Raw genomic sequence first — 15,350 nt, 5'->3', positions numbered from 1 at the left:
TTCAACCACTTTAGTTTAAAATCATCAGTTTAGTTCTTTTTTTTATTCTTTACAAGTTAGCCCTTGACTACAATCTTACCTGATGATAAGTGATGACGCAGTCTCAGATGGAAGCGGGCTAACTTGTTAGGAGGAGGATGAAAATCCACACTCCTTTCAGTTTTTACACGACATCGTACCGGAGCGCTAAATCGCTTGGCGGTACGTCTTTGTCGGTAGGGTGGTAACACGGCCTAAGCCTCCCACCAGCTAGACCTGGACCAATTAAGAAAACCTCAATCCGCCCAGCCGGGGAACGAACCCAGGACCTCCGTCATTAAATCCACCGCGCATACCACGGAGGCCGTCAAATGTCCACGTATGTCCACATATTAGTACTGCGCCACGGAGGCGGTTAGTTTCAGTTCATACGACTCATTGTATTGAAGCTTGGTTGTATCGGTTAAACAACTATATTTATCCACCGTCTATATACAGAGATAGCTATCTATATAGATCTTGAATATATCGAGGACTGTTTGCTTGTATATATAGTTGGTACCTAAATACATTGGTAACAAAGTAAATGTAGAGAGAGCCGTGTTTACAATACGTATACATATACACGTTACACGTACAGCGTGTATATTGTATAACGTGTTAGAGTCCACATCTACACTAGACGGTAGTACTGGATAGTACACGTGCCGCTCAGCTGATAGAGGGGGGTGGACTACCCTCCCCCTACCCCGTAGTGGTGTGCGGTACACAACAATGTTAAAGTTATCGATGTTTTTTTCGATTGTATTATTTTTATCTTTGCACAAAGGCCAACATTGTGGCGAATATTGTGGTTGTTTCGAACACACGCGCTTATATTTTTGGGTTTGTTTACAAAAGTGACGCCGCGAGCAAAAGCGGACATCATTAAAAGCATCGTAGGGCCGTGGGGTATCATACTGACATTTGATTTAATAATATTAAACTTTGTTCCTTTATCTACAAATGCAACAAGTTTAGTTGTCACTTGTGTCTAAACCGTTACCGTAAACAAAACCGACCATCGTAAAAAGCATCACAGGGCTACGGGGCTGCTAACAAACTCACTTTTAAAGTTATAATATTAAACTTATTGCCTTTGTTACATTACCTACAAATGTAACAAGTTTCGACGTAAGTGACACCGTAAGCAAAAGCGACCATCGTAAAAAGCATCGTAGGCCTGCGGCGAAGCTAAACTCACTTTTAATGTTATAAAATTAAACTTATTGCCCTTGTTAGATTACCTACAAATGCATCAAGTTTAGTTTAGTTAGTGAGGCCTTAAGCACAAGCGACCATCGTAAAAAGCATCGTAGGGCCGCGGGGCTGCTAACAAACTCACTTTTAAAGTTATAATATTATACTTATTGTCTTTGTTACATTACCTATAAATGCAACAAGTTTAGTTAGCTTCGAGCAAAAGCGACCATCGTAAAAAGCATCGTAGAGCCGCGTGACAGCTAACAAACTGACATTCGTATTAATAATATTAAACTTTGTTCCATTATCTACATATGCAACAAGTTTAGACACAAGTGACGTCATAATCAAAATCGTTTATAATTTATAATATTAAACTTATTGCCTTTGTTACATTACCTACAAATGCAACAAGTTTAGACGCAAGTGACGCCGTAGCCCGTAAGAAAAAGCGACCATCGTAAAAAGCATCGTAGGGCCGCGGGGCAGCTCTAGTGACGCACGTGTCCGCGGCCAAGGCTGCGCCGTGAAAGCTCTGTGTACGTTCCGCCTACGCTACGTGTACACATAGCACACACGCGCGCTAGCTGTGGCTGTGTGCGCGCACACTTCTGTTGTGGCCAGGCTTCGACGCGTGTACTCTCCGCGTCTACGCTAAGAGATCGTTGTAATCTTACACACAACAATGAAACGATGTTTGTTAGTGTCACTGAAACTCGAAAACGGTTTGAATACAAATAGTGTGCTAGCATGCTTTTATTTATTTTAAACTAGCGGACGCCCGCCACTTCGTCCGCGTGGATTTTAGCTTTTCACAAATCCCGTGGGCACCACAGATGTTATTATACATATAAACCTTCCTCTTCAATCACTGTATCTATTAAAAAACCGCATCAAAATCCGTTGTGTAGTTTTAATGATTTAAGAATACTTAAGGGCAGAGAAATCAACTTTGTTTTATACTATGTAGTGATAAACTGAATTCAGGGTCCTCAGCACCATTGTAAAAGTACTTATTGTAACAATAAATTTCATTTAATTTCATTTCATTTCAAGTGTTGAAAAAAAAATTTGAAAGTATATATTATTTGGTAGTTAATGAAACTTACAACAATCAAATGCTGTCTGCTATATGGTGGCTGTCTTTTTCAAGATTTTTTTTTTCATTTCGAGATGTCAGTTCGCGCATTGTAGCCTAGAGGTGACTTAAATAATTGGGGACCTCTTTTTCCCCCTTTGAACTTTATTGTATAAAGACAATAGCCTCAATAGGGGTGGTGGTTCGATCTCCGTCCCACTGGACTGTTGTCGTACCCACTCCTAATCTTTTCCGACTAGTTGGAGCGAATATTGCTCATATTTAAAAGATATGCCAAATATTATTTAAAATATATATGAAATGTTACCACCATCTCTTGCACTACACTCGTAACATGTTGTCGCTGCACCAGCCGCATGTGTGAAGCACTTACTTACTCTCACACATGTAGGCTGAGCTTCATAACTTGTTTAGTGAATAAATTCTAAGAATCACGATAGCGTCTGTTTTATGCAACATTTTTCCATCGATCAAAATGTTTATTTTTTATTTTATCCGGATATACGAGTATGATTACAACCTTAAAGCAGATTCAGTAATAGCTCTGTATATGGACGAAGTTTTTATTAAAAAATATATTACCAGTTTAATATACGTTTTACTAAAGAAAAGCTTCTTTATTATCGTTATAAATCTAACAGGTAGGTAGTACGAGTGGATTAGTTGTTAAGTAGTAGTTTTTACAACATTCGTGTATTTTATTAGTCGTAGAATATTTTTTGTGATAATATGTTCTAATAATAGTAAAGCTTTTTGTCACCTATAAATTATTGCAAGTAGAATACAAAAGCTTTTTGTGGTTTTTGCTCAGACCAATTATTGTATAGGACCTGCCTCGCTAGATGTTATTTTTCTGTCAAAGTATATGATCAACGATCTAATGCGATTATAAAAACTGTCTCTATAGAATCGATGTTAAATAGTTGTAATCGTGTTCGTCGGTTAAAGAGCTCCGTAAAAATACCTTTTGTGTAATTGAATTGTGTAAAAAAATGGGCAAAAACTTCTAGTTTAGTATAAGATATATACAAAATCTAAGCTCGTTTTCCTCAGAAAATGACAGACAATTTTGTTCATGACTATGAGTGCGATACAGGTCCTTCTATAATTGGTCTGAGGGTTTTTGTCTTAAACATGAAGATTGAAGGCGAGGTACTCGTAAGTAACTTTGTTAAATTATTGTAAGCAAATATTATGCTAAATTAGAGCTTTGTAGTACAGACAGAAAGATTCTTTAAAAATTTAATACGGAATCCTAAAAAGCAGAGAAAGTACGAACTAGTTGTTAAAACGTAAATGAAGTTACATACAAAATTATTAAGTAAATCTTTGAAGTACATAGACTGTGAACTTAATCTTTTGCTGCTGCGATGATGCTAAAGGAAAATATTGAGAAAATGGTTTGAAGCTCCGAGGGAAAAATGTATTATCTATACTAATATTATAAGGCTGAAGAGTTTGTTTGTTTGGTTGAACACGCTCAGGAACTACCGAAAAATTCTTTCAGTGTTAGATTGCCCATTTATCGAGGAAGGCTATATAATATCTCCGTATTCCTAAACAATACATTTAATGTAAACTTTATTTTTTCAAGCAAGTGAAATGAAAATATTTTTTTTGTACAAATATATTGTTCTTGTTCATGGAAGTTAAAGAGTTGATTTAAAATTTAATCATGACAAAAAGAAAATCTTTAGATAAGATGTGTTTTCTTACTCAATACATAATATTATTGGGAAATAAATACAAAATAATAAGCCGAATCGTCGGCGCTTTTTGCCGACTAATCGGCTTTACCGACTAGTCGGCGACTTTGCCGATTAGTCGGCTTTACCGACTAGTCGGCAACTAGTCGGCGCATCACTACTATTTATTAATAAACTACTCCATTGATATAGTTTTACAATACAATTAAGTACCTAATAATTATATACATAAGTAGGTATGTGTTTTCAGGGATTTATGTTACCTAATCTTAGGTATATACACTTTAGGTATTTACATCTCTCATTTATTTAACTACTATTTTTTTTTATTTTATCACCAAACGTGTTTAAAAAAAATTATAGATACTGAGAGTTCTAAAACATTCGGTATTTAGGTCAAGGATTTTGGCCCTATCTTGTCAGTGGTGGTCAGAACTTTAGGAGTTCACATTCACAATATTTGGCTGTTGGGAGGTTTCGGTCGTGGCTAGTTCGTCGTCGTGGTCGTGGTTGACAAGCGATTTATCGTTCCGGTACGATGCCGTGTAACCGAATGTGTGGATTTTCATCCTTCTCCTAACAAGTTAGCCCGCTTCCATCTTAGATTGCACAATTACTTCATTAGGTGAGATTGTAGTCAAGGGCTAAATTGTTAGGAATAAAAAAACAATACTCGAAATCTCAAGGACTAAGTGATTTAACTGACCCTTGAATCCAAGCAAAAACGAAAGGATTATTATCATCAGAACATTAACGTTTAAATAAAAATATTTTTTCTCTTATTTTTATAATTAAAAATTGTTATTAATTTTTAATTATGAAAATGAGAGAAATAAAATAATAATTACACACTAATTAAAAAATAATTATGAAAATTACAAGAAAAATATGTTTTTTTATTATGTATGGACGGCCTCCGTTGCGCAGTGGTATGCGCGGTGGTTTATCAAGACGGAGGTCCTGGGTTCGAGCCCCGGCTGGGCCGATTGAGGTTTTCTTAATTGGTCCAGGTCTGGCTGTGGGAGGCTTCAGCCGTGGCTAGTTACCACCCTACCGACAAAGACGTATCGCCAAGCGATTTAGCGTTCCGGTACGATGTCGTGTAGAAACCGAAAGGAGTGTGGATTTTCATCCTCCTCCTAACAAGTTAGTCCGCTTCCACCTTAGATTGCATCATCACTTACGATCAGGTGAGATTGTAGTCAAGGGCTAACTTGTAGAGAATTAAAAAAAAAAGTATTGTGCGTATAGTCTAATTCAATGTACCCGGGTTGTAATGTAAGTGGGGAAGTGTGCCCTTGTGCCACGGATGTAGGTCACCCGGCCAGCTGCATCCAGCCAAAGACATGGCCTGACCTATTTCACGGCGTGCAAATAGTCCACGCGTTTCACTTACTGGGGTAACTGACAATATTTATCGTATTACATTTTTTAAAATGTAGACTAGGGATTGTGGTGCTACCCCCCGTGCCTAGGAGAGCTCATGAAGCCGTCAACCCGCGAGGAAATAGACACGTGTTTTACTTACTGGGGTAACTGACAATATTTATCGTAATTCATTTTTTAATATGTAGACTAGGGATTGTGGTGCTAGCCCCCGTGCCTAGGAGAGCTCATGAAGCCGTCAACCCGCGAGGAAATAGACACGTGTTTTACTTACTGGGGTAACTGACAATATTTATCGTATTACATTTTTAAAATGTAGACTAGGGATTGTGGTGTTACCCCCGTGCCTAGGAGAGCTCATGAAGCCGTCAACCCGCGAGGAAATAGACACGTGTTTTATTTACTGGGGTAACTGACAATATTTATAGTATTACATTTTTTTAAATGTAGACTAGGGATTGTGGTGTTACCCCCGAGCCTAGGAGAGCTCATGAAGCCGTCAACCCGCGAGGAAATAGACACGTGTTTTACTTACTGGGGTAACTGACAATATTTATCGTATTACATGTTTAAAATGTTGAGTGGGGAATATGGTGCTACACTCTATGCCTAGGAGAGGGTATGAAGCCGTCAACCAGCGAGGAAATAGCCACGTGTTTTTCTTACTGGGGTAACTGACAATATTTATCGTATTATATTTTTAAAATGTATAGTGGGCAATGGGATGCTACACTCGAGCCTAGGAGAGCTCATGAAGCCGTCAACCCGCGAGGAAATATATAGTACACGCGTTTCACTTACTGGGGTAACTGACAATTTCTATCGTATTATATTTTTAAAATGTAGAGTGGGGAATGTGGTGCTTCACTCTATGCCTAGGAGATGGCATGAAGCCGTCAACCAGCGAGGAAATAGACACGTGTTTTACTTACTGGGGTAACTGACAATATTTATCGTATTATATTTTTAAAATGTATAGTGGGCAATGTGATGCTACACCCCGTGCCTAGGAGAGCTCATGAAGCCGTCAACCCGCGAGGAAATAGACACGTGTTTTAATTACTGGAGTAACTGACAATATTTATCATATTACATTTTTGAAATGTAGACTAGGGATGGTGGTGCTACCCCCCGTGCCTAGGAGAGCTCATGAAGCCGTCAACCAGCGAGGAAATAGACACGTGTTTTACTTACTGGGGTAACTGACAATATTTATCGTATTAAATTTTTAAATGTATAGTGGGCAATGTGATGCTACACTCGAGCCTAGGAGAGCTCATGAAGCCGTCAACCAGCGAGGAAATAGACACGTGTTTTACTTACTGGGGTAACTGACAATATTTATCGTATTACATTTTAAATGTTGGTGCTACGCTCGTGCCTTGGAGAGCACGTTAAGCATCGGTACCGCTATACATTAGCTTTATTATCACTTCAAGCTTCACCATCGTCACCACTCCAAACCCTTGAACATCGGCGGAAAGTAGCCAGTTAGTCACCCGCGTGGTTCCTGTTCCCGTAGAAATACGCGGATAATATATAGCCTATAGCCTTCCTTAATAAATGGGCTATCTAACACTGAAATATTTTTTTAAATCGCACCAGTAGTTCCTGAGATTAGCCCGTTCAAGCAAACAAGCAAACAAATTTTTCAGCTTTATAACATTAGTATAGATAATACGTACTATAAGTTCTACTATATAATTATTTAAGTTACATATCTATTATTAGATAAACACACATAGTTAAAATTACACCTAAAATGTTTACAATTCATTATATAACCCTATTATATAATGAATTATCTCGTTCATTTATAGAATTGACACGTTTTCGACTCGTGTAATTTTGTTAATTGTTAATAATTATAAACATTGAACGGAAAACCAATGAGCACTATTTATAGGTTATTGGAACAAATAACATACACGTGTAGGTATTGCGGTGATCATCGAATTATTATAACTACTTAGATTATACCTGAAATCTAATAATAATTATACTTACTGCAAAATAAGTTTGTATTTATTTTTAATGAATATTGTAACTAACTAGTGGACAGCCCGCGGTTTTACTCCCGTAGTTCCCGTTCCCGTGGGAATCTATCTATACTTATAATAAAATTGAACAGGTGAAATTCTGTAGGTACATTGAAGATATTTTTAAATTTTTTGTTGGAGGGCATTATGTAATCGATAACGAAGCTAAAATTCTTTTTTATTTTTTGTCCGTCTGTCTGTTTGTCCGTAATTGTGTCGACCAGGTATCACGCTGAAACTACTGAATGAATTAAAATGAAATTTGGCACGATTAGACCATAATACGAAGGAGGATAGGATACTTTTTGCCGCGAAAATCAAATCAGAAGGGCGTGTAATACGGGTTCAAAGTTGGTAAGGGAAGTTCATGATTTTTTTAAGTTACATTTTTAAAGATTGGTATTGCACTCCAAAAAAAAAAAATACTAAAAATAATGTATAATTCAAGATTTGAAGGGGTTGAAGGTTTTTTTTTTGTACAAATTGTTTTGAGTTATATTTTTGCTGAATGGTTATTGGGTTATAAAAAACACGCAAAAATATAAATAGGAGAGAGTGAAATAAGGGATGAATGTTTACATAGATTTTCACGCGGACGCAGTCGCGGGCGTCCGCTAGTCCGTGTATAAAGTAATATAAGCTATAGCTCTGTATTGGCAAACGAATTTTTAAAATTTTTAAAATTATAATTTATTAAATTTTAATCGTGAACAACTCGTGTTGTGAATTGATGAAATAATGAACTTTCCTACAATTTCTAAGATTAAATATAAAATACAAACTATTGAGAAAGAATACAATAAGGAACTTAAGCTAACTTATCCTAATAACTATAAAAATCATACCCACGTGGAATGGTGGCAAGAATACTGGCTGCATTTCCGCGATGGACAGCCAGGCTGATCCTTTGCGCAAAATATGAGCCAGCCCTTCTGTCACCAGTTGAGGCAACTAGCCGCGGTGAATTATTCGGTAATTTTTTTGGCACTGCGACCCCATGGCCCAAGGGGTCTCCACGGCAAAAGGTACAAATATGTAACTCTGTCAGAGAGTCATACTTGATCCACTTACCGGTTTCAGCTTTTTCTGCTGCGGCTCCCGGTTTTGATTCTGTCAAATAAATAAATAAAAAATACAAACTAAAATTATATTTTTAAAACGGTATCCGTAAATACAGAAGGAAGAACTTAAACCGTTTTATCAGGTCGGTGTCGCGTGCATTTATGTCATGACCAATACTCATGACCCAATTCCGCGCGATGAATGATTTTTAGTTCACCGCCTACGGTATTATGCATTCAATAAAATTTTCAGTGTACTGTACTTTACTAAAGGGGTAAAGTTTCTGGTTTTTTTTTTTTTTTTTTATTCTTTACAAGTTAACCCTTGACTACAATCTCACCTGATGGTAAGTGATGATGCAGTCTAAGCTGGAAGCGGGCTATCTTGTTAGGAAGTGGGTGAAAATCCACACCCCTTTCGGTTTCTACACGGCATCGTACCGGAACGCTAAATCGCTTGGCGGTACGTCTTTGTCGGTAGGGTGGTAACTAGCCACGGCCGAAGCCTCCCACCAGCCAGACCTGGACAAATTTAGAAAATCTCAATCTGCCCAGCCGGGGATCGAACCCAGGACCTCCGTCTTGTAAATTCACCGCGCATACCACTGCGCCACGGAGGCAAAAGGTTTTGTAGGAGGTAATCTCTGGAACTACTCAATCGATTTTAAAAAAATTTTCACCACTAGAAAACTACGTTATTTGTGAATGTCATGATCTATATTTTATTCCTGTAATATCACGGTACTATGCGGGTAAAACCGGGGACGTCGATTAGTGCACTATGAACAACTCATATTCGGCTCACTAATAAGCGCGAGTCTTCTCTCAGAATGTGATGGGGTTAGTCCTTAGTCCACCACGCGCGCTGGCCCAATGCGAATTGGCAGACTTATCACACGTAGAGAAGAAAATTCTCAGGTATGCAGGTTTACTCACGATGTTTTCCCTCCGCCGTTCGTGATATGCCTATAGTGCACTACAAATATAGTAAATTAACTATTAGACACTGATTACATGGTAATATTTACCATGTAATTCATGTTGGAGCTTCAAGGACAGTCTCAACGTAAATCATACCATGGATTCATAGGATCGTGCCTCGCCCTTTCGATGATTGTCAAATCCAGTGGCGTCCACAAGCTCTTTAGGCAAGGGTAGGCACTGCACATACAAATTGAAATCTTTTTAATATAGATTCGTAATGGGTTATTATGGTAGACTGCACTCCACTGGTTCTACCTACTCCTGTTACAATATTTACGACTAGATGAAGAGGGTAGGGATTTAGGTAATACCTATTTAAATATTTGACAAATAATGTGTTATTTATGATATTTCATACTCATAATTCCGTCTATCACGCTTTTGAAGAAATCATTAGTCTTTTTATATGCCTATTTAATATGTATGATTACATTCGAAAATACTGAATGGTTTTTAGTAACATTTAGTTTGTTTAATTTTTGGTTTATTTAATTAATGTCGGATTTAGAAAACATGCAAAATCTCAATAAAAATAAGGTGGACTAAGTTACGATAAGGTAAATATCATCAGATTTTAAAAGTATGGGCAGGATTGACAGCTGATCGTGATCGCCGAAGCACGAGGGTGTAACATTCCATTTCCGGCTTGCGAATTTCTAAAAAAATCATCTTTTATTTCATAACTAAAACTAAAACTCGATCTATGGACTTTATGTTCCGAAGCGGTATAAACTAACCACTGGACAAATAAGGCATACATTAACATAATTTTTATTTTTATTTTTTTATGTTAATGAGGATCAACACAAAACCACAAAGTTAACTTTAAACAGGCGCTATGAATGCTGTGACCCAGTTTCAGCCATGAATGACGCACCCTGTGCCTCCCCCGGGAGCTGCGTGACCCGAGCTCCTGACCCGGGGTAAAGAAAAAATATACAGGGTGTTGTTTTGGGAAAAGATTTCTTTCTGTTTCAGCCTAAAGAAATCTTTACTGCAAAAATTCTTTCATACATTAGTTTCATTTTGTTAAATAATTTAAAATAGTGCAAATAACTTTTGACAACGTTGCTACAGTCCAGTTGGTTTCTACACGAAATCATACCGGAACGCTAAATCGCTTGGCAGTACGTCTTTGCCAATAGGAAACTTGCCGCGGCCGAAGTTTCCCACCAGCCACACCTGGACCAATTAAAAAATCTCAATCGGCCCAGCCGGGGTTCGAACCCAGGACCTCCGTCTTGTAAATCCACATACCACTGCGCTACGGAGGCCGTCAAAAAGTGTATGTAGTAGGTATCCTTTACTTAAAAGCTTCTAATTATGCTTTTATATAGAAGCTGTGAAATTCAATAGCCTTCAACGGCAAGGATTAATTCTAAACCTGTTCCAACATACCAATTAGTTGTACACGCCAAAGTTAAAGCAAAACCGCAAAACATTGTTCTGAGAATCAATTTGAGCTTACACAATAACAAAATTAATGCTGTAGACAATGACATTTTATCTATACTAATATTATAAAGAGGCAAACTTTGTTTGTATGTTTGTTTGTTTGATTATAATGAATAGGCTCAAAAACTACTGAACCGATTTTAAAAATTCACCATTCGAAAGCTACATTATCCACAAGTAACATAGGCTAAATTTTATTTTGAAAAAAAATAGGGTTCCGTAAGATATTTGTGTTTTTCGGACACAAGGTGTAAAAAATTAACCAGAAAAGTAGGGTACGGGTAGGTAGGAGTAGGGTAGGGGTAGGGGTAGGATAGGGGTATTTATATCGAGTTTTACGCGGACGAAGTCGCGGGCGTCGGCTAGTTGGCACTATAGACATGTTACGTGCCTAAAAAATCACCGTAAAAACAGAGCCGAATTTAGCTACTCCACTAAGCGCACACATGCACAATTTTGTTGTATATATTTATGTATATACAAGTTTTGAAGTTTCTAAACACACAATTCGACATGTATGCATGTAAAGGTAGGGGTAGGGTAGGGGTATAAGCTTTAAACATCAGCATCAGAATTATCATCCGCATTGTTCGTTACTGATGCCGATGCTGATCTTCCTGTCACCTCCGTCTGCAAGTATTCCCAGCGAACCCGAAACAGATTACAAGCTGAAAAAGCAGCTCAACTATTGTTTTTAAAGTACAATTTACCTTTAATACAATTAAAGTATTGATAATATGTACTTAGGTTAAATATTTAGTAAATACTAGCGGACGCCCGCGACTTCGTCCGCGTGAAACTTGATGTAAACTTTCAACTACCCCTACCCTACCCTTACCCTACCCCTACCCTCCCCTACCCCTACCCTACCCCTACAATATTGATTTGTAGTACATGCTATGTATAAGAGATGGCGCTGTATGTGAAAAAAGATATTCCCGCTTTTCTGTCGAAATTTTTCCTAAATTTTCTTTGCTATAAACCTCACGGAGCCCGAGACCTTTCCAACGAATGCAAACCCGTGGAAATCGGTTCGTGCGTTCTGGAGTTATAGCGTCAGGAAGGAAAACCCGACTTATTTTTATATAGTAGAGATAGATAATTTTTTTTTCGGTTAATTAAAACTTGCAGAAATATTTTTTTATCTTTTATTGTAATGAAAGAAGCTAAGAAAATGTAAATTTTATATAAAACATCATAAAAAAATAGTACATTTTAGGAAAATATCATAAAATCAGCATCAGCGTCAGGATCCGCTGATGTCTAAAACAAAAAATCTGCATCAGCATCCGCTAAAGTGACATAATTATGCATCAGTAACAACCCTGGATCAGTATTGAAACTCTCAAAATAGAAAGCCCAATTACATTGTATTGGTTCTGATAACTGCCAACTCTTCTGAGTTCGGGGAAAATCGAATGGAACAAAAAGGCTGACATCGAATGGCAGGCGCCATAAATAAATCCAAAGGTTCAATTAAGATTTTCAAATGTAGAAAGACTGTCCTTTAAAAAAGTTAAAATAGAGCTATACAAATCGACATTCTTTGACAGGATCTTGTCTTGGGGGGAAGACAAATTGGACGTTTTCACAAGGCGATTTTAAAACGAAATCAATGTACTAATATTTGTATACTGGAAATTTCTTTAGATGTCCTAAGATCATAACAAACCCGTCTTGTCACAAAAAACACATATTTCACTTAAGTTAAACGTATTTTCTAAATAATGAAATGTCTAAATCCTTTGTTTAATACATTGGACATTTCTTTGTCAATAAATTTAATTATTTTACGTTTTTTGGATTTAAGAAGTTATATGATTTCATCGTAATCTATTTAGGCTTGGGTATTTCTAAATGACCACGGGATTGGGAAAGCGTCCCTAATACATATAGTGTTTAAAAGTAAATCATAGTTATATAAAGTTTATGCTATTTTCCGCGAAAATGCCTCTAAGTCCTACCGAACCGAGTTCCAGTGAATCCTCAAGAGATGTTGACGTTAAGTAGCGTTCAATTATCGTAAAGCTGATATGTGTTGAAATTGTATTGTGTCCCGCAGTGACACCTGCGTAGACCCCATTCTTGTGGGAGTAAAGGGATAAAAACTGGACTATACTAAGTCTATAAAAATAACTATTTAAAAAGATTTTTTTTATAAAATAATATTTTCCCGTGATCAGAAGGCTGGCCTATATTTAGGTCAGATGAGAATTGCCGTACAACGTGGCAATACTACCAGCCTTCTCGGAACTTTATTAATGTACATAGATTCGGACGAATCCTACGACGCATAAGTCTTTAAAATCTAACAAAAAATATGTTTAAAAATAAAAAAAAATACTATAAAATAACAAAATTTTCTTACGAACCAATGTCGTGTAGTGTAAGCCAGACGATTCAACCACCTGCACGATTCAAACTCCTTGCCACCAATGTCGATTTTATATTAGTAAGGTCAATACGTACCTTAAAATGCGATCACGTCCTCAATTAGATTCTTCTCTCTTTTGGATGAACAATTTGACGTAATTAGAAACATTTATCGAAGATCATGGACGAGATAAGGGAAGGCGGTGCCTAATTGGAAGGCAACTAAATTATTTCGCGAACTAAACGTCAAATACCATTCGTAGGTATGTGAATGTTAATTAATTAGACATTAGATGGTTGGTTTTTGATGGTTTATGATGATGTTTTGTGGCGGTCGCCAAATGTGCTGCCTTTTTCATTTTTGTTGGATCACATCTCTACCTAATATGAAGTAATCATGATTCTTATAATTCCTGCTAGTATTTTGTTACATTTTTATTTAATTAGTATTCTAACAATATAGTTTAGATTGTAGTTGGGGAGCCCATGATGTTAAAGTAGTATTTTCATCGATCATCGTGGAAATTGATGTTCGATGAAAATTTGGTAGATTATGTAGTTGAATGGAAGAATATAATACGGTTATATAATATACTTCCGCTTTCTATGGTGGGGATAGCGTCCATTTACAGGTTTTCAAATATTTGTTTTATTATTTCGGCTTACAGAATTTATATTTTTTTGTTAGTATTTAGTTTTAGTTAGTTAGTAGTTATTTGTGTTTAATTACTTTAAAATAAAAAAAAAATAACCGCGCTCATGGCTCGAGAATAGAAACACAACTGTTTTATTTGCAACCACCAGAAGTTTACGCTAAAATATTCAGATAATTGAATTGCATATTTTTAGCTATTAACGACCGCACCTTACTGTCATATGGCATGCTGTTTGAGCTATTACCAAACCATTTTTTTTTTAAAAGAATATTTGCCATATTTTTTATAATATGACCAATATTCCCATTCCCCTCCAACTAGTCGGGAAAGACTGTGCTAGGAGTGGGTACGACAATAGACCAACGGGGCGGGGATCGAACCACCACCCTTCGGTGATGAGTCCGATTACTCTTACCGTTGAGCTATTGAGGCTTCCCATGACCTTAACTTGACTTATCCATGCTGGATATTTTTCGGAAATCGGTTTTATTGTTTGCCCTCAACAACATGCATGTACAAGGTAAATCCCAAAATCTCCTCTTCGGGTCTTCTACTATTATTTGTCTCTCCCATGAAATACACCCTATTCGTACATTATAGCGTTTTCTAGTACATACAACATGTTTTCAATGAGAAATTATAACATCCTAAAATACAAGCTCCCAATTAGCCGTTCCGCTTTGAAGTATTTTACTAACAGCACAACAATGTGATTTAGTTTCTCTTTGAAAAAAAAATTCTCACATTTGTCTTACAATAAGTTTTTGTCTTTCATTTCGTATTTATTATACAGAAACATATATTGTGTAACAATATCAATGTTGTATTGCAAACTTCTGAATGTATGTAGGTGTTTAACTTCCGTCACAGTAGATATAATAAGCTTCCGTTGTTATTTTGTTACGTATCAATAAATGTATCTTTATTGATTGTCACGGGGTAAAAAGTTATCTATTTTATTTTTAACCGACTTCAAAAAAAGGAGGAGGTTATCGTCAGATTTTTTTTTTCATGTATGTTCACCGATTACTAAAAGACGCCTGAACCGATTTGAAAAATTCTTTTTTCGTTTGAGCGGGTATGGTCCCATAGTAATTGTCAGTCATGATGGGATCCTGGAGAAATCGAAAGGAACTTTCAAAAATCGTAAGGGCGTTTTATATTTTTTCCATTAACCACTTTAAAGCACTACAACTTTTCTAAAAGAACTGTCTGAAAATCCTAAATCTTTATGATTTAAACGGCTTGAATTAATACATCACTAACTTGGTACCGCAAACTGAGAAGGTAGCACATACGATGTTATTTTTCACTTTTTAGTTTAATAAAAACATTTTTATAATTTTGTAGTCGGTTGTATATTTTTATTA

Source organism: Bicyclus anynana, chromosome 15, assembly GCF_947172395.1.
Source record: "Bicyclus anynana chromosome 15, ilBicAnyn1.1, whole genome shotgun sequence".
NCBI lineage: Eukaryota > Metazoa > Arthropoda > Insecta > Lepidoptera > Nymphalidae > Bicyclus > Bicyclus anynana.
Note: the sequence above shows the minus strand (reverse complement) of the source record.